Source organism: Nuphar pumila, chromosome 1, assembly GCF_984573655.1.
Source record: "Nuphar pumila chromosome 1, dmNupPumi1.hap1.1, whole genome shotgun sequence".
Classification (NCBI taxonomy): domain Eukaryota; kingdom Viridiplantae; phylum Streptophyta; class Magnoliopsida; order Nymphaeales; family Nymphaeaceae; genus Nuphar; species Nuphar pumila.
The window spans coordinates 44551432-44578289 of NC_143249.1; the positions used below are offsets into that span (position 1 = coordinate 44551432).

A 26858-nucleotide genomic window follows, 5' to 3' on the forward strand; every position below is an offset into this window, starting at 1 on the left:
TTATTCATGCTCACTTAGACCTAGGTCTGAAATACAACACTCCTCAATCTAGGACTTGTATGAAAACAATGTTTGCTTCTTCAAAAAAATTCAAAATCTCTATCTCTTTAGGTTTTAGAGCCCTCTGTTTGCTTGCATGTCATCATATTTCAAAAACCACCCCACCTATGTCTACCTGGTCTTCACGTTGTTGGCTCTCTTCTAGAACCATAGTTCGGGACAAAGCCTCACAACTGGGCCACTTATTTGGGCTAACGCCCCCCTGCCACGTACCAAGGGCCATAGTCCAACGTATATCGGCAGGTGCTCAAGGATGTTGGGAAAACACAAGCTTAGAACCAAAGATGAATTTTATGTCACGTACATCGAGCCTCGGCTCGAGTATATCGACATAGCATGATTGAACACAGTTGATCTGAGCCTAGAGTCAGGATTAGGGTCCTAAAAGCTCTTTCAAAATGGATGCATTTAGAGTCGGCTCGAGTATGTGCATAATTGTTTGTGATTAAATGTATGATATTCATTTTCGCCTTATTTTCCCATATTTTTCCCAATTTTTCCAAAATACCAGACAATTTTCCAAAATACCTCATTTTCCATCTTTTGTGAAATATCTCCTTTTTCTAAAAAACCCTAGACAAATTTTCCAAATTATCCACCTTTTCTTCAAAACTCCAGGTGATTTTCCATTCTTTCATTTATCTGGACTTCGAATTTCCAACTTTTCATTTTATCCTGCCTGCAATTTTCAAAATTCTTGTATTTTTCCAAAGTCTAATTCCCATTTTCCTATCTTTCAGTCCAATGACATCCAGTCAGCTTGACTTTGTTTTTCCTGAGGTCACATCTCCTACGAGGTGCGACAAAGTCTTCCTGAGCATCGAGCTCTCAGCACCGGACCCTTCTTCTCCCGGTGGTACTATGTCTGGTTCAAAAACTTCTCTCGTATGTTTCCGGACCATTTGAGCGATTGCGGGTTGGAACTGGCATCTGCAGTGGAAAAAATTGACAGTCAACAACAATCTGATCCATGCACTGGCAGAGCGGTGGAATCTGTGCACTTGCACATTCTGGTTCCCATGGGGCGAGATGACCATGTTGATGGTCGAATTTTCAGAGATCATGGGACTGCCCGAGCCAGCAGGTCATCTTGGAGATCCGTTAGAATAACAATTTCTAATCAATGTCAAGGGTCTGGACTGTAAAGATGTTGTGGCTCACATGACAGGGCACAAGTCTTGGCCACTGATTGAAGAAAATGGAAATGAGTACGTGAGCCTGATCGAGATCTACAGACAGTATGGAGAATTCGCAGAAATCAGCTCATTGTCCAGGACAGCTCGAGAGAGAATTCAACATGCGATGGTTTTGTGTACTGTGGGACTTGCTTTCTTTCCAGACAGACAAATTTATGTGGATGTCAGAATAGTACAACTTCTAAGAAGACAGGGAAGTCGACAGATCAACCGTTTTTCGATAACCATGGTCGTGTTTGCTTTTCTATATAGAGGATTGACCCGCTTCACACTTGGAGAGTCCATCTTAGTCGAGGGATGTACTTATGCACTTCAGTCTTGGTTCCTTCAGCATGTGCCGACTAGAGCTAGCTCGTTTAGATATAATGATAAGGAACTCCTTCCAGTTGCGCGGTATCGATTCTTGATCGATTATCTGCAGGAAGAAGAAGTAGTATGAGACTATTTTGATCGAGAATTATCGCCTTTCAGATACACCTATGCACATGGCAAGAGATTCAAGCTGCTTGGTCCATTCTTCTACGCTTATTATCATCCAGAGCGATGTGTTCGACAGTTTTCTCAGAGAGAGAAGCACATAGAAGCTCGGCTACTATCAGGGGTTATGCCAGAGTTTGACCTTGCATCAACACAATGGTCCAGAACATACCATTCTGCCAGATATGGCTGAGATTCTTTCGTCACTCTCACTCTTTCTCCAGTCCTTGTGTTTCTGCTGATCATTAAGAGTGGTGGCAGACTGCCTATATGCCCCCTCTTTCTCATGTCCACTATTGATGCAATCATATTTTTTCTTCAATAAAAAAAATCCTTCAATTTTCATTCTATTATGGCTTGACGACCTCGCCTAGGTGACAAGGCATATTTGCAGTTGTTTATTCTCTTCGCAAAGAATGACAACACAATTGTCGTGACTCTAGCGGCGACCCAATCCCTAGTAATGGGATGTTCTTTCAATTATCTACCAAATTCTCATCAAATATTTTTCCTATATTTATTTCTATCCTGAATCTTCATCATCAAAATTTAATCATCCGTCTTATTCTATAGAGAGCATCAGTATTCCCAAGCGGTTCAGATCAAGCAAGAAGACACCACTGTGTTAGTGCATCAGTGATTTTAGAAGCAGGCAAGAAGAAATGGATTCTCCAAGATCTGCTAGAAGATAGAGTCTGAATGATAGGGATGACATTGATCCTGCTGCATATCAGATGTTCAGGAAAATGATGATTAGGATGATGTCTAAGCAAATTGAAGACAGTCTCAGAAAGGCTCCCATCAAGGAAAAGACATATGTCTCATTTTCTCAGAATATCACTGGTAAGAGCAACGAGCGATTCAGCGCATGTCAGGCCAATATTTTATTCTTGCTGACGTCCTCTATTGTCGTGGATTCAGTTCTGAATATTCCAAATGCCTAAACGAAGATGAAGCCAAAGAAGTTGTGTAGGAGGTACACGAAGGGATTTGCAGTAGTGACATCGGCTACCAAACTCTTATCAAGCAAATCATCCGGGCAGGATATTATTAGAAGACTATGTAGCAAGATTGCTACTATTTTGTGAAGAAGTGTGCTCTATGCCAGATACATGCACCTTCTATTCATGCGCCAACAACATATTTGCAAACCGCCATCTCTCCATGACTATTTTCTATGTGGACCTTTGATGTTGTAGGCCCCATCACCCCTTCTGCTTCAAATGGTCACAAGTATTTTCTTTTCGCAACAGAATATTTCACTAAATGGGTCGAAGGTATCACTTTGCGTATAGTAGAAGGTCAACACATGGTCTCATTCATCCACAAGAATATCCTTTGTCATTTCGGCATACCGCATGATATTGTGTCGGACAATGGCAGTCATTTCAAGAATAAGAGAATGAGGACATTTGGCTCAAAGTTCAGAATTCAGCATCGTTTCTCTACTCCCTATTATCCTCAAAGGAATGGTCAGGCAGAGGCCACCAATAAAATTCTGATTAGAATCCTGGAGCGAACTTTGGAAACAGGTCGTGACTGACATGAGAAGATCCATGATGCATTGTGAGCATACAAAACCACCATTCCAACTCCAACTAATGCTACTCTGTCAGAACTTGTCTATGGAACTGAAGTAGTACTGCATCTACATGTTCAGAAACCTGCCTTGAAAAGTTACCGCTTAATCAGTATCAACAGTAGCGACTGATACAACTGGATTTGCTGAATGAAAGAAGGCTCAGAGCAGCAGAGCATGCTCAGTCATATCGTGGGAGGATAGCCAGACAATATGCAAAATTTGTCATTGAAAGGAAATTCTGAGTCAATGATCTAGGGCTCAGATCAATGGCCTATCTCAAGCACCGTCCGAGTGGCAAATGGTCGTCGAACTGAGAAGGGCCCTATGTTGTCGAGGAAGCATTACCATGCAATTCATATCTACTCATCAATGCCGATGGTGTTGAATTATCAGACCCTATCAATGCTCAACATTTGAAAATTTTCTATACTTAAATCCTCTATTCCATCCTTTGTAATTCCTCAATATATTTTCTTCAATAATGGTCAAATTCTTCTTTCCCTGTTACACTGAGGCATTATTTTAAAAATTGTCTTCAAAACATCTTGTATGCAGGCATGATCAAACAAATCTCTCATTTTGCATGCATGTGCACTCATTTACATCATTTTGCATACATTTGCCTTCATTTGCATTTACATGCATTCATTTGCATCAAGTTTCCCCTTCAGGTTAAGGGATAAACCTGAACTACCCATTCAGGATAAGGGATAAATCCTGAGACCCCGACAGTTGTCTAAGTCATCGTGAGGATGAAGACTGGAAATCTCTCATCAGAATCAGTTGAGTATGTTTTCAAAAATCTAGTGTTCGTGCTGGTAAGATTTTCAAAAACCAGTGTTCGTGTTGGTAAAATTTTCTAAATCCAGTGTTCGTGCTGGTAAATTTTCAAAATTTAGTGTTCGTGTTGGTAAGATTTTCAAAATCCAGTGTTCGTGCTGGTAAAATTTTCTAAATCCAGTGTTCGTGCTGGTAAATCTTCAAAATCCAGTGTTCGTGCTGGTAATTCTTCCAAAAACAGTATTCGTACTGATCCATTTTTCAAAATTCAGTACTTATACTGGTTCATTTCCAAAATCCGGTATTCACACTGGTACATCTTTCAAAATCCAATTGTTATTGGTCGGACTTTCAAAATCCAATTTTTATTGGTCAAACTTTCTAAATCTGGTTTACTGGTTAATGCTTTCAAACCTAATCCATGCTGGTCTAGTTTTGCTTCGGGATTCGAGTTACGACTCGAATTTCCTTTCCTTCTAACCGGTCTAGTTTTCCTTCGGGATTCGAGTTCCGACTCAAATTTTCTTTCCTTCTAATTAGTCTAGTTTTCCTTCGGGATTCGAGTTTCGACTTGAATTTCCTTTCCTTCTAACCAGTCTAGTTTTCCTTCGGGATTCGAGTTCCGACTCAAATTTTCTTTCCTTCTAATTAGTCTAGTTTTTCTTCGGGATTCGAGTTCCGACTAGAATTTCCTTTCCTTCTAACCGGTCTAGTTTTCCTTCGAGATTCGAGTCCCGACTCGAATTTTCTTTCCTTCTAATTAATCTAGTTTTCCTTCGGGATTCAAGTTCCGACTCGAACTTTCTTTTCTTCTAATTAATCTACCTTTCCTTCAGGATTCGAGTTCCGACTCAAATTTCTTTTCCTTCCAAATTTATCTATTTTTCCTTAAGGATTCGAGTTCCGACTCGGGTTTCTTTTCCTTCCAAATTGATCTATTTTTTTTCTTCAGGATTCGAGTTCTGACTCTGGTTTCTTTTCCTTCCAAATTGATCAACTTTTCCTTCAGGATTCGAGTTCCGACTCGAATTTCTTTTTCTTCCACAATGAATCTAGTTTTTCTTCGAAGATTCGAGTTCCGACCCGAGTTTTCTTTTCCTTCTGAATTAGTCTAGAAAATTAGAGTTCGACTTAAATTTTATTCCAAATCCAATTCAAATGCCTGGAATCGGTCTAAAAAATTAGAGTTCCGACTCAAATTTTCTTCCAAATCCAATTCGCTTGGTTTTCCTTTAAAGGTTTGAACTCCTATTCAAACTTTTCTGCAATTTAGTAATTGGTCTAGAAGATCCAATTTTGACTTGAATTTTCTTTCAAAACCCAATTCATTTAATTTTCCTTGAAAATTTGAATTCCGATTCGAATCTTCCCTCAAAACCCAGTTTAGCACCTGATTCATTCAAAGCTCACAAGTTGAATCCTTCCTTCTTAAAACAATGGTCCCTAGGTTAAATCCCTATGGAATTGATAGTTCGTAGGTCGAACTCCTGCGGAACCAATGTGATCCTTAGGTTAAATCCCTATGGAATTGATAGTTCGTAGGTCAAACCCCTGCAGAGCCGATGTGATCCTTAGGTTAAATCCCTATGGAACCAATAGTTTGTAGGTTGAACCCCTGCTGAACCAGATCTTTAGGTTGAACCCCTACTGATCCGCGATCTTTAGGTTGAACTCCTACGGATCCACAATCCTTAGGTTGAACCCCTTTAGGACCCTTTCCTTCAGTCGGTCTTTAGGTTGAACCCCTACTGATCCGCGATCTTTAGGTTGAATTCCTACTGATCTTCGGTTCTTAGGTTGAACCCCTTCGGAACTAATCCCACTGCCAAAAATTTGATCTGTAGGTTGAAGTCCTCCTAATCCAATATTCTTTACAATCCAATTTCCAAATTTCCAATTTCGACCTTTGGGTCAATCAATTCCAATTTCGACCTTCGGGTCAATCAATTTCCAAATATCAATTTCCAAATTCCAAATTCCAAATTCCAAATTCCAAATTCCAAATTCCAAATTTCCAATTTCCAATTTCAAATATGAAATTTCAAAATTCAAAATTTCAATTTCCAATTTCGACCCTTTTGGTCACTTAATACCAATTTCAGTCATTTCCTCTTGCGAAAGACCCTTTGTACAGGGAGAGTTCAAGGGAGCTCATTCTTTTCGCATGCTATCCTTTGTTCACCTAGCCTCTTTTCAGGGAGAGTTTGAAGGGACTCGTGTCTTTGTGAACCGTTTGCAAAACAAATTTCCATTTTCATACAAGAAACCCTTAGTTTAGGAAGAGCTTCGACGAAAGTTCGCTTTCCTTGTAATCATAATTTCATACTAGGTCATTTCATCATGAAGGACTCTCTTTTCAGGGAGAGTGTGATGGACTCACTCCTTCATGACCAATTCACCGACCTCACCATTACCAACCCCCTTTTCATAAGAGAAGCCTAATGTTAGGAAGTTTTGACGAAAGCTTAATTTTTCTTCGAAAGTTCGTTTTGCAAATACCTCCTTTTCATGGAAGAGAAGAGTAATTCCTATTTCCAATTTCTGAATCTTCTCCTTTGGGGAAAGGAGAAGAAAATTTCTGTCATGGATGCATTGCGTTGTGCTTCAAATGCTCACTTTCATAAAGGATTTCAAGAAAATTTTGCCAATTTGTCATTAAATATTTGTTGATTTCAAAATCCTTATTGCACAAAAACATTACCTCAGAATACCTTCAGTATTATTTTCGAAAGGACAAAGCGTTCGCGAAAAAAGATTCAAAATTCAAAATCTTTCTATTGGCCAACCAAAAGGATGAAGAATAAATCCTCGATATGGTCGGGAAAGAAAATTCAATGTTGTTGCAAAGCCATAAGTGATCGATATTGATCGTAGTCAATGACATATTTTTAAAGATCGTTCTTAGAAAATAAGGCAGTCAAAATATCTTGGGTGATACAGAAAAATCCATTCAATTTCCATATCTCCTCAATCACCTAAGCTGCAATTAAATATCTGCAAAAGGATCTCTCAATTGTCGTCAAGATGAAGACGAATTATGCGAGTTAGACCCCCAGGGCCAAAGAAGATTTGGATCATCTTCGAGATGAAGGAGTTTGTGACGGGTCCTTCCAGAGAAAGTTCAGATCACCGTCAAGATGAAGGCGACTGGGATGAGCCTCCTGACAAACCCTAAAGGATATTTAATTTCTGCTATCATCAAGCGATTTCCAACTAAAGAGCCAATAACCGTCAATATAGTCCCTGAGAGAAAAGAAGGATCGGAGCATCTCCAAGATGAAGGAGTTTGTGACGTACTATTTCAAAAAAAGAGAGAGAGAAAAGTCAGGACATCTCCAAAATGAAGGATGATGTAATCCCCAAAAACCCAAGAGAGCTTCAATTCTGCCAATAAAAAAAAAGTGGGCAAAAAGATCATCATGAGAAAAGAATCCTAGGATATCAGACTGCCAAATCTGCCAAAAATCTTTTTTGATTTTGTGAAATTCTATTATCAATATTCTTTCACCAATTGCTTTCACAATATCAAGAATACTCTCTTTTCTGTTCATATCAAGGAAATTGGTAGTCTCCTTGAAAGAAAGTCAATTGCAAGAAATTTGAATTCAAATCTTGATTCTACGGAGTTAAGCCCAGTCGGAGGTAATACTTCAGGTAGAAAAAAGGGAATACTTTCAAAACAATGTGCATCACTTTCAATTATTTTGAATCAACAATAATTTTCAACTTTTTGACAATATTTTCTAGCTATCCTGACATGAAGCGAGAGCTTGAAGTTCATCTTTGGCGCATACTGACATCAGTTGTTATCTCTTTTAGGACTTGATAACAGAAGTTTTCAAGATTCCTTCCCTTCTGTTGGTATAATCTGAGTGACTGGGCTCTCAGATTCGCACACTTCCCTGTGTCTTCACTGTCCCACCGTAGACAGTCCAATTTTGGCTTGAGGTTAAGCCACCAATCATTTTCTCGCAAAAGGTTATCAATTTCAAAAGTTATTTAGTCTCAGCAATAAGGCACCCAAAATCAAACCCCTTTTCAAGCTTTAGGGACCCCAATTTCATCCTTTTGCAAAACCCCTATCGGATAAATTTTGCGGAAGTCTGAAGGTTCCATCATGGGTTCTTCTTTCGAGAATCCCATCATTTTATTCCCGATCAGGTTAAGGGTTAAATCTGAGCCTCATTTTGATGAGGTATTTCATTTCCCGGTTAGGTTAAGGGTTAAACCTGAGCCCTCATTTTGATAAGGTATTTCATTCCCACTCAGGTTAAGGGGTTAAACTTGAGCCTCATTCTGATGAGGTAATTCATTTCCCGGTCAGGTTAAGGGTTAAAACTGAGCCTCATTCTGATGAGGTATTTCATCTTCCGGTCAGGTTAAGGGTCAAACCTGAGCTTCGTTTCTACACGAGGTATTTTTCGTCCCATCCAGGTTAAGGGCAAAACCTGAATCTCACTTCTTTCGAAGTAAATTCTTTCTTCTTCATTCTCCATTTCATATCTACCATTTTCACCAGGGCTAATATCTTCATATCCAGTCATTTCCTTCTTACTGGGGCATTTTTATAGCCCAAATTTGGTGTGTGTGTTTTTTGCCACTAAGCTCGCCCTTAAGCCGGCTTAGTAGCAAAGAGGGGCATTTGTAAACACCCCAAATTTTCCTCATCCATTCTCAAACAACTCTTCTTGTGCAGTGCCAACCCTGTTAGGTCAGTGTAGGAGTCAAACCCCGAGTCAGTTTCAGAAAACTACCACTTTACCCATTTTCATTAGGAAAATTACCATTTTACCCCTAGGTCATCCTGGACCCCAGTCAGTCGGATTCAACCAAGCTCATTGGTCAGTTCAGAACAGTTAGAATAACAGTGAGAAAGCCATTTTCATTTCTGACCATTCCTGCCAAAATGAGATCATTTCTTCATAAATGAGCTCATTTCTCACTCAAATCCAAGCCAATTGTCTCAGACTTAGTCATTCACAATCAGTTATATCTCCCAGAGTCTAGCTTGAGCTCACCAGAAGTTCAAGTGCTCCAGTTTCAGTTCAAAACCATTTTTAAGTGTCCAGAAGCCCATTTTAGTCCATTTCAGCTCTTTCAGCTGAAATTGAGCTGAGTTCAACCAATTGAGCTAGTGTTTGAGCTTTGATTTTAGTTCATATCAGTATTAGTAACCTTTGTTTTAGCTCAAACTCAGTTCAGGTTTGTAATTCACTTCGCTCCAGTGACCATTATGTACCATTTCTTTAAAAATGACAACTTTTCTTGAAAATTCGGTCGGAAAGGTCAGTTGAGTCAGTATCATTGTCAACTCATTGGAGTTCTGAAACTCCAAAACCCAACTCAATCTAGCTCATCTCAGTTCAATCCAGCTCGAACCCCAATTTTCAGTGTCACTCTAACCCAGTAGAGTCCCGAAAACCATTTCTTGAGCTATTTTGCAAATTTTATCAATTTTAATGCTTTTTGAACTAGTATAAATGCCAATCGGGGTTTAAAATCCAAAATTCTTTATTCAGGGTTAGCATTTCGCATGTCATTTCTCATCATTTTATATCATTTCTCAGCATTTCATAACATTTCATTCTATTTTCGAAGATCAGAACTTTAGTTTTATAAATTTCAATCCAGATTGAGTTTTTAAAGTTTTCAGAAATCAATTTCAAACCCTGGGTTTCCAAAATTGACATTTTTAATCCCGGGATTCTAAATTTGAAAATATTTTCTTGAGAAAAACAATCTGGATTTATTTCAAACTCAAATTTTCAAATTCTATACTGAATTTGCTTCGCAACGGGGTATTGAACTTCAAAATCCGAGCTCGTTTCAAAAACTGCCAAAAATAACTCGTTTTGTCTGGAAATTTTATAAAAAGACTATTTTACCCCTCTAATCATCAAAATGAATTTCAAAAGTGGAATTTGAACCCGCTCTGAGATGGCCCATTCATTTACATTTCTACTTTATTAAAAAAAAGGTTTCTTTTTATTTATTTGTTTTTGTTTTATTGATTTTTATTTATTTATTTTATTTTAGAGAGGAGGTGGGACCTACAAGGTGGTCACCCAAACCTCCAGCCCCTTCTCCTTTCCTTTCTTTCCTTTTTTTTTTTCTTTCTCTTTTTCTTTCTTCTTCCTTTCTTTCCTTTTCTTTTTCCTTTTTTTTTCTTTTCTTTCCTTTCTTTTCTTCCCTTTCTTTCTATCTTCCCTTCCTTCCTCCCTTTCTTTCTTTCTTCCCTTCCTTCCTCCCTTTCCCTCTTGCCCAGCCATTCACGTAAACTACTTTTGTTTTCTTTTCATTAAGACTATCAATACCTAAGTATTGGATAGAATTAAACCCTAAGTTTCCTTGGGTTGAAAGGGACCATGCGGCTGGCCCTAATCCAACTCACGCCTCTCTCTCTCTCCCTCTCTACCTTAAGTTCATGACAAAGAGAAATTTCCGTGAAGATGCTATTAAAAACCATTTTGTAAAAACAAATAAACTACCTTTGAAAATGATTTGTAAAAACAACTTTTTGTTGAAAACGATTTGTAAAAACAACTTGCTGTTAAAAATAAGGCCGCTGTGAACTTTTAAAAACAAGTTACTGTGTAAACTTTTAAAAACAAGTTATCGTGAAAAAAATGTTTCACGACAGAGCAAAGGAAATCCGACAGATGCTTTCACAGATGCTGTTGGAGAGTGGATTGTGCCGGATGATGAAGCTCACAGGTGCTCAGCTAGAGGCTGCCGTGAAGATGCTCAGCCGGATGATGAAGCTCACGGGTGCCGTGAAGATGGTTTTTTACATGTGAAAATTCAGCCAGGAGAGGGTTCACGATGAGCTTCTAGCAGCTGCAAAGGGATTCCGACCAGAGATCTGAAGTCCGGCTAAAAAAATGGATCCGACAGGTAAGATTGGATTTCGGTCGGGAATTTGATCGGAATTTGGTTGAGGACAGGGCATCCGGCTGAAGCACTAGAGTTTCGGCGAATGCAAATCTCTGGCAGAGATAACGAATCCGACAAACTACTATATGTTATGCAAATTGATGCAATGAACAGGAAAATGCATTATGAAGATGATGCGATGAAATGTAGGTGAATGGATGCAGATTCAACAATGAAATGGAAATGCAGATGAGATGCGGCTGAGATCTACGATGCAGAAATGAAAGTAAGAATGAAATGCATTGCAGAAGTTATGCAATGAAATAAAGAAATGAAATGTGATGCACAAAATGAAACGATGAAACAGAATGGAAATCAATGAACAAAATGCAGAAGCAAATCAAATTAAAACACAGATTGAAAACTCAAAATCAAAAGACACACACGAATCAACTAAGGACATCTACTTATTTTTTTTTCATTTTCAGAAGCTATTCACGAATATGTGAAAGAAAGAGGTAAAAGAAGGAGAAGAAGAGGAAGAAGAGAGGGAAGAACTTACTGAATGGCTGAATTGGGTTAAGAAAAGAGAGGTGGCCGCTCCTTTGCCGTCAACGAAACCCGGTGAAAAGTCAAGAACTCTGACGATGAAGAAGGGAAGAAGAAGGAAAGAAGGGAATGGAAACCGGAGGGAAGGAAGAGAGGGGTTAAGAAGAAGATGGGTTCATGTTTGAGCAATGGAGGTCAATTCCTCTCAAACCCTACGTAGGGTATTTAAAGAAAAGGGGTTTTGTTCTAACTCTTATTAATTTTTACAAAATTCCAAAAAGAATAATAAAATACAAAATAATTTCTAAAAAAACTCTAAAAACCTACATCTGGCCTAATCTATTTAAACTTCCTAAAAACTATAACGCCGATTTATTTTTTTCGAATCTAAACTACTTAAAATCTAAATCCTAAAGAACATATCTCTAACTAATTCCTAAACGACCTAAATCGTCAATTTAACTCACAATTTATGTTTTTTTTCTTTTGATTTTTACCTTTTTTGCACATTTTCTCGAAACTAATGATAAATATGGAAATTTAATGTGATTATTCATCGGATCATGCATGAATTAATATGATAAAATGCTAAAATAAATGCATGATCAAATACTCCCATGATTATCATTTGCTAGTCCTCGAGCAAACTAAAGCAAAACTGCAAGAATCAATAACTACTCAACTAACTCACTTTCGTAGGATTCACGGTTGCATTTAGCACATGCAACAATCCCTTTTAACCCCTGGGTTATCCCAGTGGATGAGTGAGGTCTCTTGAGGGTTTGCAGTGATGCTACCCACAAACATCCATGTCATGTATGCATAAAGGTATTCATCTTCACAAGTAGTAGGTAATTAAAGACTTTGTTTTCATAAATATTTTATGTTATTACGTAATCAAAACATAATTAGTCTTTTATATACCACCACAGAATAAAACGATTTCTTTCATTTTTCTAAATATCACAATTATTTATGTTTTATTCTTAGAAAATCAATTAAAAACATGTTTTTATTTATTCATTCCCACTCCTATGTTTTCTGCACAGGTTTTCTCAATCACACTTCTAAGCAGTGAACTTTTTCTTTTTAAGCTCTTTTTTTTTCTTGATTTTCAATTTTTCACATTTTTTTTTGCATACTTTTTTATTTTATGGCTTGCGTATGGTCTGCTTTTATGCCCTGTGCAATACCAATATCTTTTATACTTTCTCAATATAGGTCAAAGATATTGACTAAGACACAAAAGTGACTTCCTTCATTCACCTTTTCGACATGAGACTCAAACACTTCAACTTGTGTCTGCTCTCAGCTACTAGGGATCACGAAGATTTTTACTCTCCTTTTCGATATGAAACTCAAATGCTTCAACTTGCGTCTGAGCCCAACTACTAAAGATTGTGAAATATATCCAAACAACCTAACACATGCTCTTTTACACTTTTTGAGCTCATTTTTGCGCTATTGTTCATTTGCTTAGTTTTTCAAAAATAACACTGTGCATATTCATATTTGTGATTCAAAATAAACTCTAACATGCATAGCATCATTTCTTTGAAATCCACATAAACAACCACAATTTCTAGATCCATGTCAAAAAAAATTTTTCGTGGGGGTTAAAAATCCTCTAAAAATATTAGATTTTGAATAACATTCATATAAGTTTAAACTCTTTATTTTAAAACCTACTTTTTATGAAAGATGTGTAAAAATATGCAAGTACGTAGATAGAAATATCAGAGTATGCAAACTACACCCCCCCCCCCCCCCATGCTTGAATGACATTGTCTCAGTGGCACTCCCTCATGCTTATATGAAACTATGTGAATGCACTTGAGACGCAAAAAAATGAGGGAAACAAGTAAAAACAACCTGACATGCGATATGAATGCACGACTTACGACTATACAAAATGCAATGCATACATGACATGGCATGAAACTCATGAACGAAAAAAAAACATAACCTAAGAAAATCTACAAATCTTAAAGGTCAAATCTAATAATATACAAATATATGAGTTGCCTCCTATAAAGCGTTAAGTTTCATGTCCTCATCCAGCTAGATCTCTGGGAAACCCTTCATCATCCATGAGATCAATGGATATGAAGTCATGCTCAATTGGGCTCTCTGAGAAAAAGAATGTCATCTGTGACACTACGCACTGTGTTTCTGCCCACTCTACTCCTATAAGTAATATCATGACTCTCAATACTGGATGACAAGAGGTTATTCTCCTCTTGGAGACTACTCTAAAAAGGAGAGTCAATGACCGATCAACTATCAATGTATGAAACATCAAGCAAGGGATTGATGTGATCCTACTTGACTAGGTCAAGCATATTTTGCATGCATGCCTCTTGCTTGCTAAAAGCAATTGGTTGCCCTAAGGCCTTAGAAATAGGGGCTCAAAAAATAGATGATGATGATACAAGTTGCGGGCCTTGCCCTTCTTCTAGGGCCTAATGGAGGAGATCGACTGGTCAGTAGGTATGACAATGAGCTCATCAGTCGAGTCCTGAATGGGGTGAGAAGTCTTTCCATTCCAAAGGGATGTAACAAAGTTGACTTGCTCATGGTGTGAATTTTTGGGGTGCAAGCCAAATGACACGGGATCCTTTCCCTTTGGGTTAACAACAGGCTGACTAGGTAGGCTCCCTTCACTGCGCCTGCTGAAGGCCTCAACCAACTGTCCCATTTGAGTCTCTAGCTTAGTTATTGACTGCGTATGGGAACAAAGCGTGACCTTGATGTCAGAAAAGGCCTCTAACATTTTCTTCTGAAATGATATGCGCGATGTGGGATCCTGAGGAGAAGGCAAACTATACTTGGGGTGGACCTGTGAAACTATGGGACGTGAGTAACCTTGTAAAAGGTTACTCTGTCTATGCTTTGTCTGAGAGGGCTGATGGGGTAGGTAAAAATTGAGGTGGTTTCGCCATTCCGGGTTATATGTGGGTGCAAAAGGATTGTGCATGGGTCTAGCGAAACCTTGGGCAACATTCACCTGCTCCTGAACGAATTCAGGATAAAGCGATGCTACGGGACACTAAAAAACACAGTGTGCAGAGCTAGCGCATAGCTCGTACACTCTTCATACTGGACTTTGCGAAGAATTGGCTAGAAATTGAACTAATTTCCTAGTCAACAGGTTGACCTTGGTTTGCAAATCTCGCTCGGACCTTACTTCGGAAATCCCAACTTTCCTAGAACCACTAGGCACAAATGTGGTCCTATCGAGCCATGAAGACAAGGCATGATGCATTGTGTTCTCACTCAAGGTCTCAAATAAAGACCACACCTCATCCTCACTCTTGAGCATGAAAGTACCCCCACACGATGAATCAATCATTTGCCTGTCCTTCTCAGTCGGGCCATCATAAAAATACTGCACCAGCTGCCAATGGGGCACCTGGTGGTGGGGGCACTTGCGGAGGAGATCTTTCATCCTCTCTCAAGTTTTATGGAATTGTTCTCCCTCAATCTGAGAGAAATTGGTTATAACTTTGCAAAATTGATTCGTTTTACCAATTGAGAAGTACTTTTTGAAGAACTCTCGATGCATTCCTTCTCAAGTGGTAATCTGAACCGTATTGAGAGTCTTTAGCCAGTGCTTGGCTTTATCTTTGAGGGAGAACAAAAATAATGTCAACCTCAACGCGTCATCCCCAAAATTGTTGATCCGCATTGTGAAGTAGATCTCGATAAACTCATCGAGGTGACAATAGGGGTTTTCATTGCTAAGGCCATAGAACAATGGTAACATTTGGATAACGCTGACCTTGATCTCAAACTGGTTCACTCATGCATCAGGTCTCATGATATAGGAGGCAAGAGTGTACTGATTTGGCATGAAATACTTTATAAGAGGACGAATCAGAGGCTGATCGTCGGCCATGGTGATGGGACGGGGGCTCTGCTAACAAGAGACTCAGAATCCTCAATAGGCTCAACAAGCTCGGAGTCGAGTGATCGTCACCCTTGCATGCACCAACGGAGTAGACCGGTGTGGCAAACATCCTAAATTTGGGTTTTTTACCTAACTAACGCACTAAGTGGCCAAACCATGCAAACCACAAAATGAGTAAAACAAAAAGCAAAAGCTGAAAACTGGAAATAAAGAAACACCACGCAGTTGCACACAACACAAATTATGTAGAAAAATGAAATTTATGTGCACGGTACCAATCGTACATAGTCACCTCTAAGGGTGTTCTAATGGATGGGCTGTGCAGAAAAAGTAAGCTCGTCTCTACAGTATGCACATACGTGGTTTTAATCCTAAATGCAAAAAACAAACTAAGCAATCCTAAGTTATCAACAGAAATGGAAACTAAGCATTCCTAAGTAATGAACTGAAAGCAACCTAACAACCTAAAATACGAGAACAAACACAAGACAATAAAGTGAATACTCATATTTTGTCGTTCCCCGACAACGATGCCGAAATTTGATGTCTTTATTTTGTAAGATGATTTTTAAAAATATTTTTAAATAAAAGCAACGTGAAAGCCAAACACCAAAAATAAAACCGGCTCTCACGAGTGGTGGAGTACAGGTCGATCTCAGGGAACAGGGATACTTGTATTCAAACACGCAACTAAACTATGCTTTATTGCCCCAAATAGAAAAGTATGAGAAAATAAAACTACTTAACTATTACATCAAATGTTTACCCTACACAAAGGGTTGAAAATGGTTTTGTTACAACCCAAAATTTAATTGAAATTCAAACTCCTAATCTAAAAAAAAAGCAAAAAGTCTTCTGCTCGCACCTCATGTCGCGTGTCGGACGTGCGCCACCAGGTATCTCACTCACTTGCCTTCACTTCACGCTTTTCTGCAAAACACGAACACACAAAGCAGCGAAAGAAGACAACTAGCACTATGCTAAAAATGTAAGATACACAAAAATATGCAAAAATAAAAGATATGCAAAACGTAAAAATCAAAGATACCTAAAATGCATAAAATGCAATGTCTAAAATAAAACTAAAATGCAATACGTAAAATAAAACTAAAATAAAATGCTTGAAATATGAAATGAACATTACCATAATTTTTTTTAAAAAACTAAAGATTTTGCCGTGAACACGCTTTGAAAACAAGCCATGAAAATAAACTTTAAAAAAACTGCCATGAAGAAGTTCACGACAAAGAGAAACTACCGTGAAGATGCTATTAAAAACCGTTTTGTAAAAACAAATAAATTGCCTTTGAAAATGATTTATAAAAACAACTTTTTGTTGAAAACGATTTGTAAAAACAACTTGCTGTTAAAAACAAGGCTGCTGTGAACTTTTAAAAACAAGTTACTGTGTAAACTTTTAAAAACAAGTTATCGTGAAAAAAATGTTTCACGGTAGAGCAAAGGAAGCCTGACGGATGATTTCACGGAGGCTGCCAGAGAGTGGATTGTGTCAGATGATGAAGCTCACGGGTGCTCAGCCAGAGGCTACCGTGAAGATGCTCAGCCGGATGATGAAGCTCACAGATGCTGTGAAAATGGATTTTCACAGGTGAAAATTCGGCTAGGAGAGGGTTCACGATGAGCTTCTGGCAACTACAAAGGGATTCTGGCCAGAGATCTGAAGGGGATTTCGGCTGACGAAATGGATCTGGTAGGTAAGATTGGATTTCGGTCAGAAATTTGATCAGAATTTGGTTGAGGACAGGGCATTCGGCTAAAGCACTAGAGTTCCAACGAATGCAGATCTCTGACAGAGATGACGAATCTAGCAAACTTCTATATGCTATGCAGATTGATGCAATGAACATGAAAATGCATTATGAGGATGATGCGATGAAATGTAGGTGAATGGATGCAGATGAAGTGCAGATTCAACAATGAAATGGAAATGCAGATGAGATGTGGATGAGATCTATGATGCAGAAATGAAAGTAAGAATGAAATGCATTGCGGAAGTTATGCAATGAAATAAAGAAATGAAATGTGATGCACAAAATGAAATGATGAAACAGAATGGAAATCAATGAACAAAATGCAGAAGCAAATCAAATAAAAAAACAGATTGAAAACTCAGAATCAAAAGACACACACAAATCAACTAAGGACATCTACTTATTTATTTTTTTCATTTTCAAAAGCTATTCACGAATACGTAAAAGAAAGAGGTAAAAGAAGGAAAAGAAGAGGAAGAAGAGAGGGAAGAACTTACCGAACGACTGGATTGGGTTGAGAAAAGAGAGATGGCCTCTCCTTTGCCATCGACGAAAACCGATGAAAAGTCAAGAACTCCGACGATGAAGAAGGGAAGAAGAAGGAAAGAAGGGAAGGGAAACCGGAGGGAAGGAAGAGAGTGGTTGAGAAGAAGAAGGGTTCATGTTTGAGCAATGGAGGACAACCCCTCTCAAACCCTACATAGGGTATTTAAAGAAAAGAGGTTTTGTTCTTACTCCTATTAATTTTTACAAAATTCCAAAAAGAAGATTAAAAAACAAAATAATTTCTAAAAAAAAACTCTAAAAACCTACATTTTGCTTAATCTATTTAAACTTCCTAAAAACTATAATGCCGATTTATTTTTTTCGAATCTAACCTACTTAAAATCTAAATCCTAAAGAAAATATCTCTAATTAATTCCTAAACGACCTAAATTGCCAATTTAACCATAATTTATGTTTTTTTTTCGATTTTTATCTTTTCTGCACGTTTTCTTGAAACCAACGATAAATGTGGGAATTTAATGCAATTATTCATCGGATCATGCATATATTAATATGCTAAAATGCTAAAATAAATGCATGATCAATACCTACACAATTTTCTTATTTTATTTATTATCTTATTTAATTTAAGTGTATTTTTTTTAACAGATATCATATTTGTCTTTTTGAATCTTTTTTAAGTCTTGGTGGCGTCTCTGCCATCAAGCTCAACTTTTGTATAGGATTCATGTATGAGGTATGCTGTATTGCAGACAAAAGCCAAAATCAAAGTGGCCAATGTTCCTAACGAGGTTGACCTCTCTTCAAAAGAAGAGAAAATATGTTCAACTTACAAGCGGGGGATCTCAGTTTTCTTCGACAAATCCAGATCTAATTCAAATTAAGCCTTCTAAAAAATATTTGGATCCACATGTTTACACTAGGAAATGACTAGTGCTTAAATATTGATGAAAACTTTAGACTAATGATTTTTAAACCTTAAAACCTACATGCATGTCAAAATCAAACAATCCAAGAGATTATTCTTATAAAATCAAATATGTAGAATACATTTGTACGGTCAGATTTAAGGAAAATATGAAAAAAAACTTTCATAAACTTGGTAGGCCAAAAAAGTGGTAAGTCTCTCTCTCTCTCTCTCTCTCTCTCTATATATATATATATATATATATATATGTGTGTGTGTGTGTGTGTGTGTGTGTGTGTGTGTGTGTGTGTCATCGAACTACAAAAAGATTAGACATGCACACTTTTGATCACACGTGTATTGTTAAAAAAGGTCTTTAATTAGCGCCAGTTACGACTACTGCTAAAGACCCTTTTTTTAATCACGACATACAACCATGCATCTGAGCGTCATTAGATGATACACTCTTATACACACATATATATTTATATTTATATTAGGGGGTATATGCTTACTCCAATCTATGCCTACCACCAGTTTACTAGGCTTTTGAAGGGTTTTTTCTTGTTTTTCTCAAATCTGGCCATACACTGTATTCTCCATGTTTGATTTTATAAGGATAGACTTTTAGATTCTCATATTCCAACACACGGATATGTTTTTATAAGGTTTGAAAATCAATAGTATACAATTTTCAAAAATATTCAGGTTGAAAATTACATATTTTTTTTATTCAAAAATATGATCCAAATATCATTTTTTAGCAAATCGACCATGACAAAAACATCCATGGGGTCAGATTTGTGAAAAGCACTCCGAAAATGCCCAGTCACTCGTGGTAGGCTTCTAACTTTGATAAGCACCTACTCTCTACTATCGTGAATCTACAAGCTGATTTGTTTTCTTTTCGGGGTGAGAGTGGGAGGAAAGGGTTAGTCTTTGGCCCTCGTATTTCATATGGGAGGATCTCCCTCATCTCAAGGATTCAATTTTCATGTGGTTGTATAATGTCTTCTGCATTGAACATAAAAGGAGGGGGTGTTGAGGAATTAGAATGCCTTCAGAACTTAAAGGTGGTAGCCACTGTTACTCATAAGTCATCAGCCTCATAAAGTGTGCATTTGACTTATCGGCTCTCAAACCATTCATTTGAGGCCCGTGTATATGAGAGCCATACAGTTGAGATGAGGCCACACTTGGAAGTGAGAAAATTTCTCATAGAAAGAGAAAGTACAACCTATGAGAAGTTTAGATATGATAAATTTTCTAAAATGAAATTTTTTCCCTGGTTTGTGTGCATGATGATGATGATGATGAGGAGGAGGAGGAGGAGGAAGAGCAGAGAGAGAGAGGGGTGTGGCTGAGAAGAGAAGAGGAGGGAGGAGGAGAAGGTGATGTGCCCTGCTGAGTGAGGTTCCATCAGGCCACCCTGGGCTCTCCAGAGGAAGAAGAGGTCACAAAGAAGTTGAGGAGGCAGTTCCAAGCCTCACCCTCGAAGATAGAAATGTTGACATCACTCATGGCCAACTTCTCCACCTTGGAGTTTCAAGAGAAACTATTGTATCATTGTAGAATAAAAAGTGGTGAAGAAAATAAATGCTTAGGCCAACTTTAATTTATCTCTTGCAGGAAGGGAAACTCTAATTAAGCATGTTCTTTCTTATTATGCTCTACACTATGTCCAAGTCTTTCCAATAGCTGCTAAAACAAAGAAGAGAATGCATAGGGCTTTCCAAAAATTCCTTTAGTCCGGAAAAGCACAAAGGGAGAAATTGCACTTGGATGGCCTCTTGGAAAGTCATCTCATGATCTAAAGAAGAGGGTGGTCTGGGGATAAAGGAGATAGGAAGATGAAACAAGGCACTACTACTAAAATGGTTGTGGTTACTTTTTAATGAGCATAAGCCTATTAAGCAAAAGTACAAATTAAAGGGCTGGCCTTGAGAATTGATGGGGGATGCAAAATGGGCAAATGGATATGGTATTTGGAAGGGTCAGTCCAAACTTTAATTTACCAATAGTTTTGGAGTAATTTAGTGTTCTATTGGGGAATGGAACCAAAAATGATGTATGGATTGATTTGGAAAGTTTCAAACATGATTATTATAGCTTATATTGGGCAGCCAAAGGGGAAGAAAAGAAAGTATGTGAGTTTTGGGATAGCCATCTTGGGTGGGAAATCCAGCTAAGAAGAAACCCTTCGCCCATTGTATTTGCCGAATGGATGCGCCTCATGCAAGCATTGAATTCACTCTCACCAAATTCAAAAGAAGACATATCATATTGGATTCACTCCTCTAATGGTGTTTTCTTAGTCAATTCATGGTATCGAATGCTTGGGTCCCCTTCAGTCTAATGGTTGCCGGATAATGCATTATGCATTGCCAAGTTGGTGAGAGAGAATTCAATGCTCGCACAAGGCGCAAACCAAGTTGGGGAAAAACTCATTTACAATTAAAAACCTACTTTTTGCGAAGCAAATAGTTCAATCATACGTTCTAAGTATACTATATAATGTAAATATATCTAAAAGGTATTTTTTACTACTTAACGACCTCATGCAAGTTGAACCGAGCCAAAGAACCTATTGTTCATGTTCATCTTGCTTGCCTATTTTACGAGCTCTTTATGAGCCGAACATGAGCTGAGCCCCAACCACTCTCTCTCTCTCATGGTTTGGATTTATGTTTACATCCAAAACCAAACCTGACTAACCTTTCCCCAACCCCTCTCTCTCTCTCTCTCTAATACCCAATCAATAAGCTACAAACATATCCGTTGGTTCTTAGAACTGCTTGCCCTTGTAGGCCTTGTCGTGCAGCCAGTTGGCCGGAATTACGTTGTCTGACAGCACCATCTTGCCGTCACTAGTAGTGACCTGGATGGACATCCCCTGGCCGCTGTGGTCAGGCCAATCCCACACCTGGCCCCAGTTCCTTCTCAATGTCGTGAACCCGACACTACCATCAGTCTTCACTGCAACGACGGAGATGTCGCTGGTGCCGGCCACGTTGTAGATCATGATGGCAGTCCAGTACCTGTTGCCGTCCATCTCGAACATAATGTCGTGCTGCCGAACGCAGGGGATCCGACGGTACATGACCGAGACGATGTCGCCCTTGTACTGGGCGATCTGGAGGAACATGGGCATGCTGAGGTCGAAGTGCTCCTGCGGGGGATTGCACCAATGCTGCTTGAGGGGCGGGTCATAGTTGGGGGTGCAGAAGTTGGTGGTAGTGACCTTGATGGTGGCGTCGCCCTGGAGGCAGAAGCAAGTTATATGCCCCCCCCCCCCCCCCCACCCCCCCAAGACTGTCGTTAGCTACATCTCGTGTTTGGGGTCCTAATGAGCACCACGTATGTAATCACATGTTGATCATATCCCCATGTTTGTCAGCATCAGTTAGCATCAGAGTCTGATGCGGTAGAAAAAACTTAAGTACCCTTTCCTCCATGGGTGCCATAAAAACGACGATTCTAGAAAAGAAGCGATTGCAAAGACTTAAGTACCCCGACGATGGTTATTTAAGACTCAGTCCCTGCACTGCAGGATTATTTGAGAAAAGAATTTCCCTGAAGAAGGCCATGAACATCAACCCTCTCTCTCTTCCTTCTCTTTCTGCCTCTGTGCACATCCAGCAGACGATCTTACACTGCTCCATCAAGAACTGACTGACCTACGCACTGACTGTAGCATGGTTCAACTTGATGAGTTGTGGAGCCAGATTTTGAGTTTTTTCCCTTACAGGAGGGGGGTCTGGGGGCTCTCCTCTGAACGAGTCCCGCTGCGGTCAGCAGGCGGGGGTTCAAGGGGGGGCCGCCCCCGGCTGAAGTTTCTGGAGGCAGCACCCCCCAAAACAAATTTTTTTTAGGCCTTGTATAAATTCTTTCTTTTCTTTCCCTCTTGTAACTGTCAAAAAAGATCAATAAAGTGTTTTGTTTGATCGTGATGCTCATATGTTTCCTTCGGTTGTTTCTTGCTTGAGGTTTTTATAACACCCTTTTCTGCGATTTTCTTGTTTTTTTTTGCTACGCGATTTTCGTAAATTGCTACTGGATTTAGCGATTTTTTATTTTTTTTTCGCTACGTGATTTAACAATTTTATATTTTTTTTGCTACTTGATTTCGTAAATCGCTACTCGATATAGCGATTTACGAAAATTGCATAGCGGTTTGCCATTTATTTATTTATTTCGCTATGCGATTTTCATAAATCACTACTCGATTTTGCGATTTGCCATTTTTTTTGCGCTATGTGATTTTCGTAAAATGCGATGCCGAACACCAACTCCTTGAGCATGATCTTCGCCATGATCAGGTTGTAGTCCTCAACTGTCCCAATGGCAGTCTTGAGGTCTGTGATGGGGAAGCCAGAGAGGAACATGCCATTCTCGATGCCCGTGTTAAGCAACGTCAGGGTGCCCTGAAAGGCATAACCCTGATCGGAAGTATTTTCGACGTAGGGGGTAGACGGATTGTACTTTGAAAGACTCTGTTGTAGGTGTACTGGAGGAAGATTCCATTGTAAGTGTCCCTCGAAGGCGGAGGAGGGGCCACCGCAGTCGGTTGCCTGTTCGACGAGGACAGCATTCCAGCCACTGCTAGCAGAAAGATGATGACGATCACCATCGAATCGCCGACTCTTTGCCTCCCTTAATTTCTTCTCTCTCTAGAAAGAGAGAGAGAAAGGGGAGGGTTTTACAATGTTTCACGGAGAAGGAAGAAGAAGAAGAAGAAGATGATGACGATGAAAAGTTCAAACAAGAAAGAAAGAGAGCGCTTCAGATTCGTTTCACCGTTTAGACTTTGAAGAGTCAACATCATCCTCGACTTTCTGGATGGAAGACATTTTTGTCTTTTTTTTTGAACCGTTGTTTCCATTTTTTTGAATGAAGGACACTTTTATCATTTTCTTGAACCCTCGTTTCATGGCAAGAATAGCAAGAAAGGGTACTTAAGTCTTTGCAAGCGCACCAGACTCCGATGCTAAGTGATGTCGACACACACGGGAATACGAGCCTCATGTGCTTACATACATGGCGCTCATTCGGACCTCCGAACAAGCATTGTGGCATTCAGTGCGTCTTCGAGGGAGAACACACACCACCCTCTCATAAGCTGGAGTTGTAGCACATGATCTCGAAGCAAGCCCTGCATGCAGCTCCGTCGTCGAAGAGTACCATGCTCAACGCCATTGTGTGCAGGCCGTACCCCTTCTCAAACACGTTCTCGTAGCCGCATGCACCAGCTAGACATGGACACAAATCCAGATTCGATACACGTATATGACACAAATACATAATTTTTTTTCCACTGACGGTATACGTGGGTAGGGCTGGTAAACTAGCCAAACGAACCGAACAGAGGGTGTTGAAGCTTGGCTAGTTTCTTTATGCCGAGCTGAACTTGAGCTCATGAAAAGCCGGAGCTAAGCACGAGCAAACTCATGTATAAAAAATCATTTTTTAAAGTTGAAAACAATAGAATTTTGACCAAAAACCTACTATGCCAAGCTAAAACTAGCTGATTTATAAAATAAATAATTGTCTCAAACTTTTATTCAATAGGATTTGAACTCTAGATTTATGGCTTGCATGCCAAACATTTCAAGCATCTTCATTCTATATTATAAAATATATGTAAAATATATCTATTATTAATGAAAGAACTTATATGAGCTGAGCCGAGACTAAAAATGGTTGTTCATGGTCGATCTTGTTGAGCCTATTTTATGAGTTTGAACTAGCCCAACATGAACTGAACCACGAGTGGCTCATCTCATTTTCAAGCCCTAAAAGTGGATTTTAAGCTAGTAGAAGTTGGATTTGATTTTTAGCTGATTTCATCCAAATCCAAATCCAAATCCAAATATTGATATGATCTAAGTCACACCCAGACTAGATCTGATCCGAGTTTGGTCTATTTACACCAATAATTTTGATATATTAATAACCAAGAACTTAATTATTATAAACATTAATAAAATCAAAGTGTGAACGTGTCGTGTCCCATACAAGGAGGTTGGGGTTGATCCTTTGTGCAGATAAATGCCTTTTTTTTGGAAAGACATGCAAGAATGGACATAAGAATGTGAGGGATCAGATGTACGCATACTGAATTTGAGAATATGTTTGTAGCTTAAATAACTGATTGGATATGCCCGTCATAGGTATCGGGCATCGATGTTAGCTAGTCATGTTTGGGTTCGGATGTAAAACCTAAATCCAAACTATTGGAGAGAGAGAGAGAGAGAGAGAGAGAGAGAGAGAGAGAGAGAGAGAGTTTTGGTCGAAGCCAATGCCACAAATCACGGTACGTAACGAGATTTTCCCAAATGAAAACTTGTTTATAAGTAAACCTTTGTGCATTTGAAGTTAACATCAACAATTCTTGATTGTAAATGGGGGAAATTTTGCTTCATAAAACAATAAATAAGGATGAGGGAAACTCGTAAGGTCAAGAAAAAATCTCATAAGAAAAGAAAAATTTGCTTACATAAGTTTCGACACCAAAACCTCATGGGTATATGTAGCCCTGAAAAAGGAACCGCCATTTTTAAGGGGGAATTGTTGCATTGCCTATTTTATTTTCCTTAGGAAACCTACTCCGATCCATAAATGGTAAGACCTTGCTTGGTCCATATCCGAACCCACCATAATAGACTGTGTAGTCTTAGGCAATGTTATCAGTATCATTGTGAATCGTCCTGAATCCGCCGATTCATAACCTATTGCCCCAAAATCAATACTAAATAGGGGCTGATTTGGCTTATTTTATAAAAATTGTTAAAAATAGTTTTTGATATTCTTAAATATTTATTGATCAGCACGTGTCATCTGCTGGTAAAAACTGGGTCGATTCAGTGCAGAATATGAATCGGCCCATTCCTAGAATCGTTTTGAAAATCGATTCAGGGACGAAACCCATTCAGACATCTCTTAGGTGCATATCTAAGACATTAGGAGCTATTTGATTGCCTCGGACTTTTTGCACCTTTGGGATAAGTTTATCTTTAGAAAAGTTTATCCAAATAGATTAGTTGAAGGAATACTGTTATGATTATTTGACTTAAAAATATAGTCTGTATTTTGGAAAATGTGTACGTATACGTTTTATGGAGAAAAAAATTGGACCTTTGGAGGTCCAGTCTTTTTTTCCATAAAAGGATTCTTGAAGGGCACGTTAGTTTCATGTACTTTTTGTTGAGGTTTTTGGCTCAAAATTATTTCTATAGGTTTTTAGTTTTTCTTACAAGTTTAGTCTCATATTGAAGGTTGTAGAACTTTTATTGTCCTTATGTAAAAGGGTGTTGCCTTAAAGGGCATAGACTTTGACCCAGACTTAATTAATCTTGGATCTTTTTGGACCTTGACTCGGATCTGTTTAGACCTTGCCTAACGTCTTTGCATGGGCATTTATGGTCCAAACGGTCCAAGAGCCACCCTTTGCTTTGACCACTAACTGTTTCATTCATCTTGGATGGTCTTGGTCATTTCAGACCCTATGCGTGCCTTTTTTGGGCTACCCTTTTGGGCACCTATGGCGGGCCATTTTGCCAGCCTAGGCTCATCAAGGCTAGTGGTTTGAGGCTCTTAAAGGCCCTACATGGGCCTTTATTGTGGATGAGGAGGCTGGAACGTATGTAAACCCCAATCCTCTCTCTCTCTCTCTCGTATTTCAAAGTTCTTCCAGGATCTAGATTCTGTTGACTTTTAAGATCCGACTCCGATTGTTATTTCAATCCATACTCGCCTACAATACAGGATCCCTACTTATATATGAACACATGATCCATACTCATTTCGAGCCTAGATCATCCTATCCTAGTCAAGAGGTTATTCAAGGTGGTTGTGTTGAGGTTATTAGTCTCACCCAGTGCAACGCGGGGATTGATTTTTTGTGAGTAGGCAAAAACTCAGTTGTATCATGAAAGCATAGTTGCATAAGTACCCATTGTACTGAAGACTTGATCCTAAGTGGGGCAACTATCGCTTGAAAGATAGTGCATATACACGTGTGCCTTTGAGCGCACCTGGTTCAAGCTCAGTTGCTTGACCCACTAAGTGAAGCATATTTTTCAACAAATTTTTAAGCGATAGTCTTGCATATGGTGACTACGAAGGTTAAAAACCAAGAGCTTCGCAAGTTGTGCCAATTCGATGGCATAAATTTTAAAAGGTGACAAAAAAAGGTGTTCATCTTTTCCACTATTGCAAATGTGGTATACTGCTCACGGAAGAATGT

The 26858-nt window shown here is 38.8% G+C and overlaps 1 pseudogene; it reads right to left on the reverse strand.

The window, feature by feature from the left end:
- Positions 1-21398: 21398 nt before the first annotated feature.
- On the reverse strand, positions 21399-23809 carry LOC149848851 (expansin-A25 pseudogene; annotated as a pseudogene).
- Between the last annotated feature and the right edge of the window lie 3049 nt (positions 23810-26858).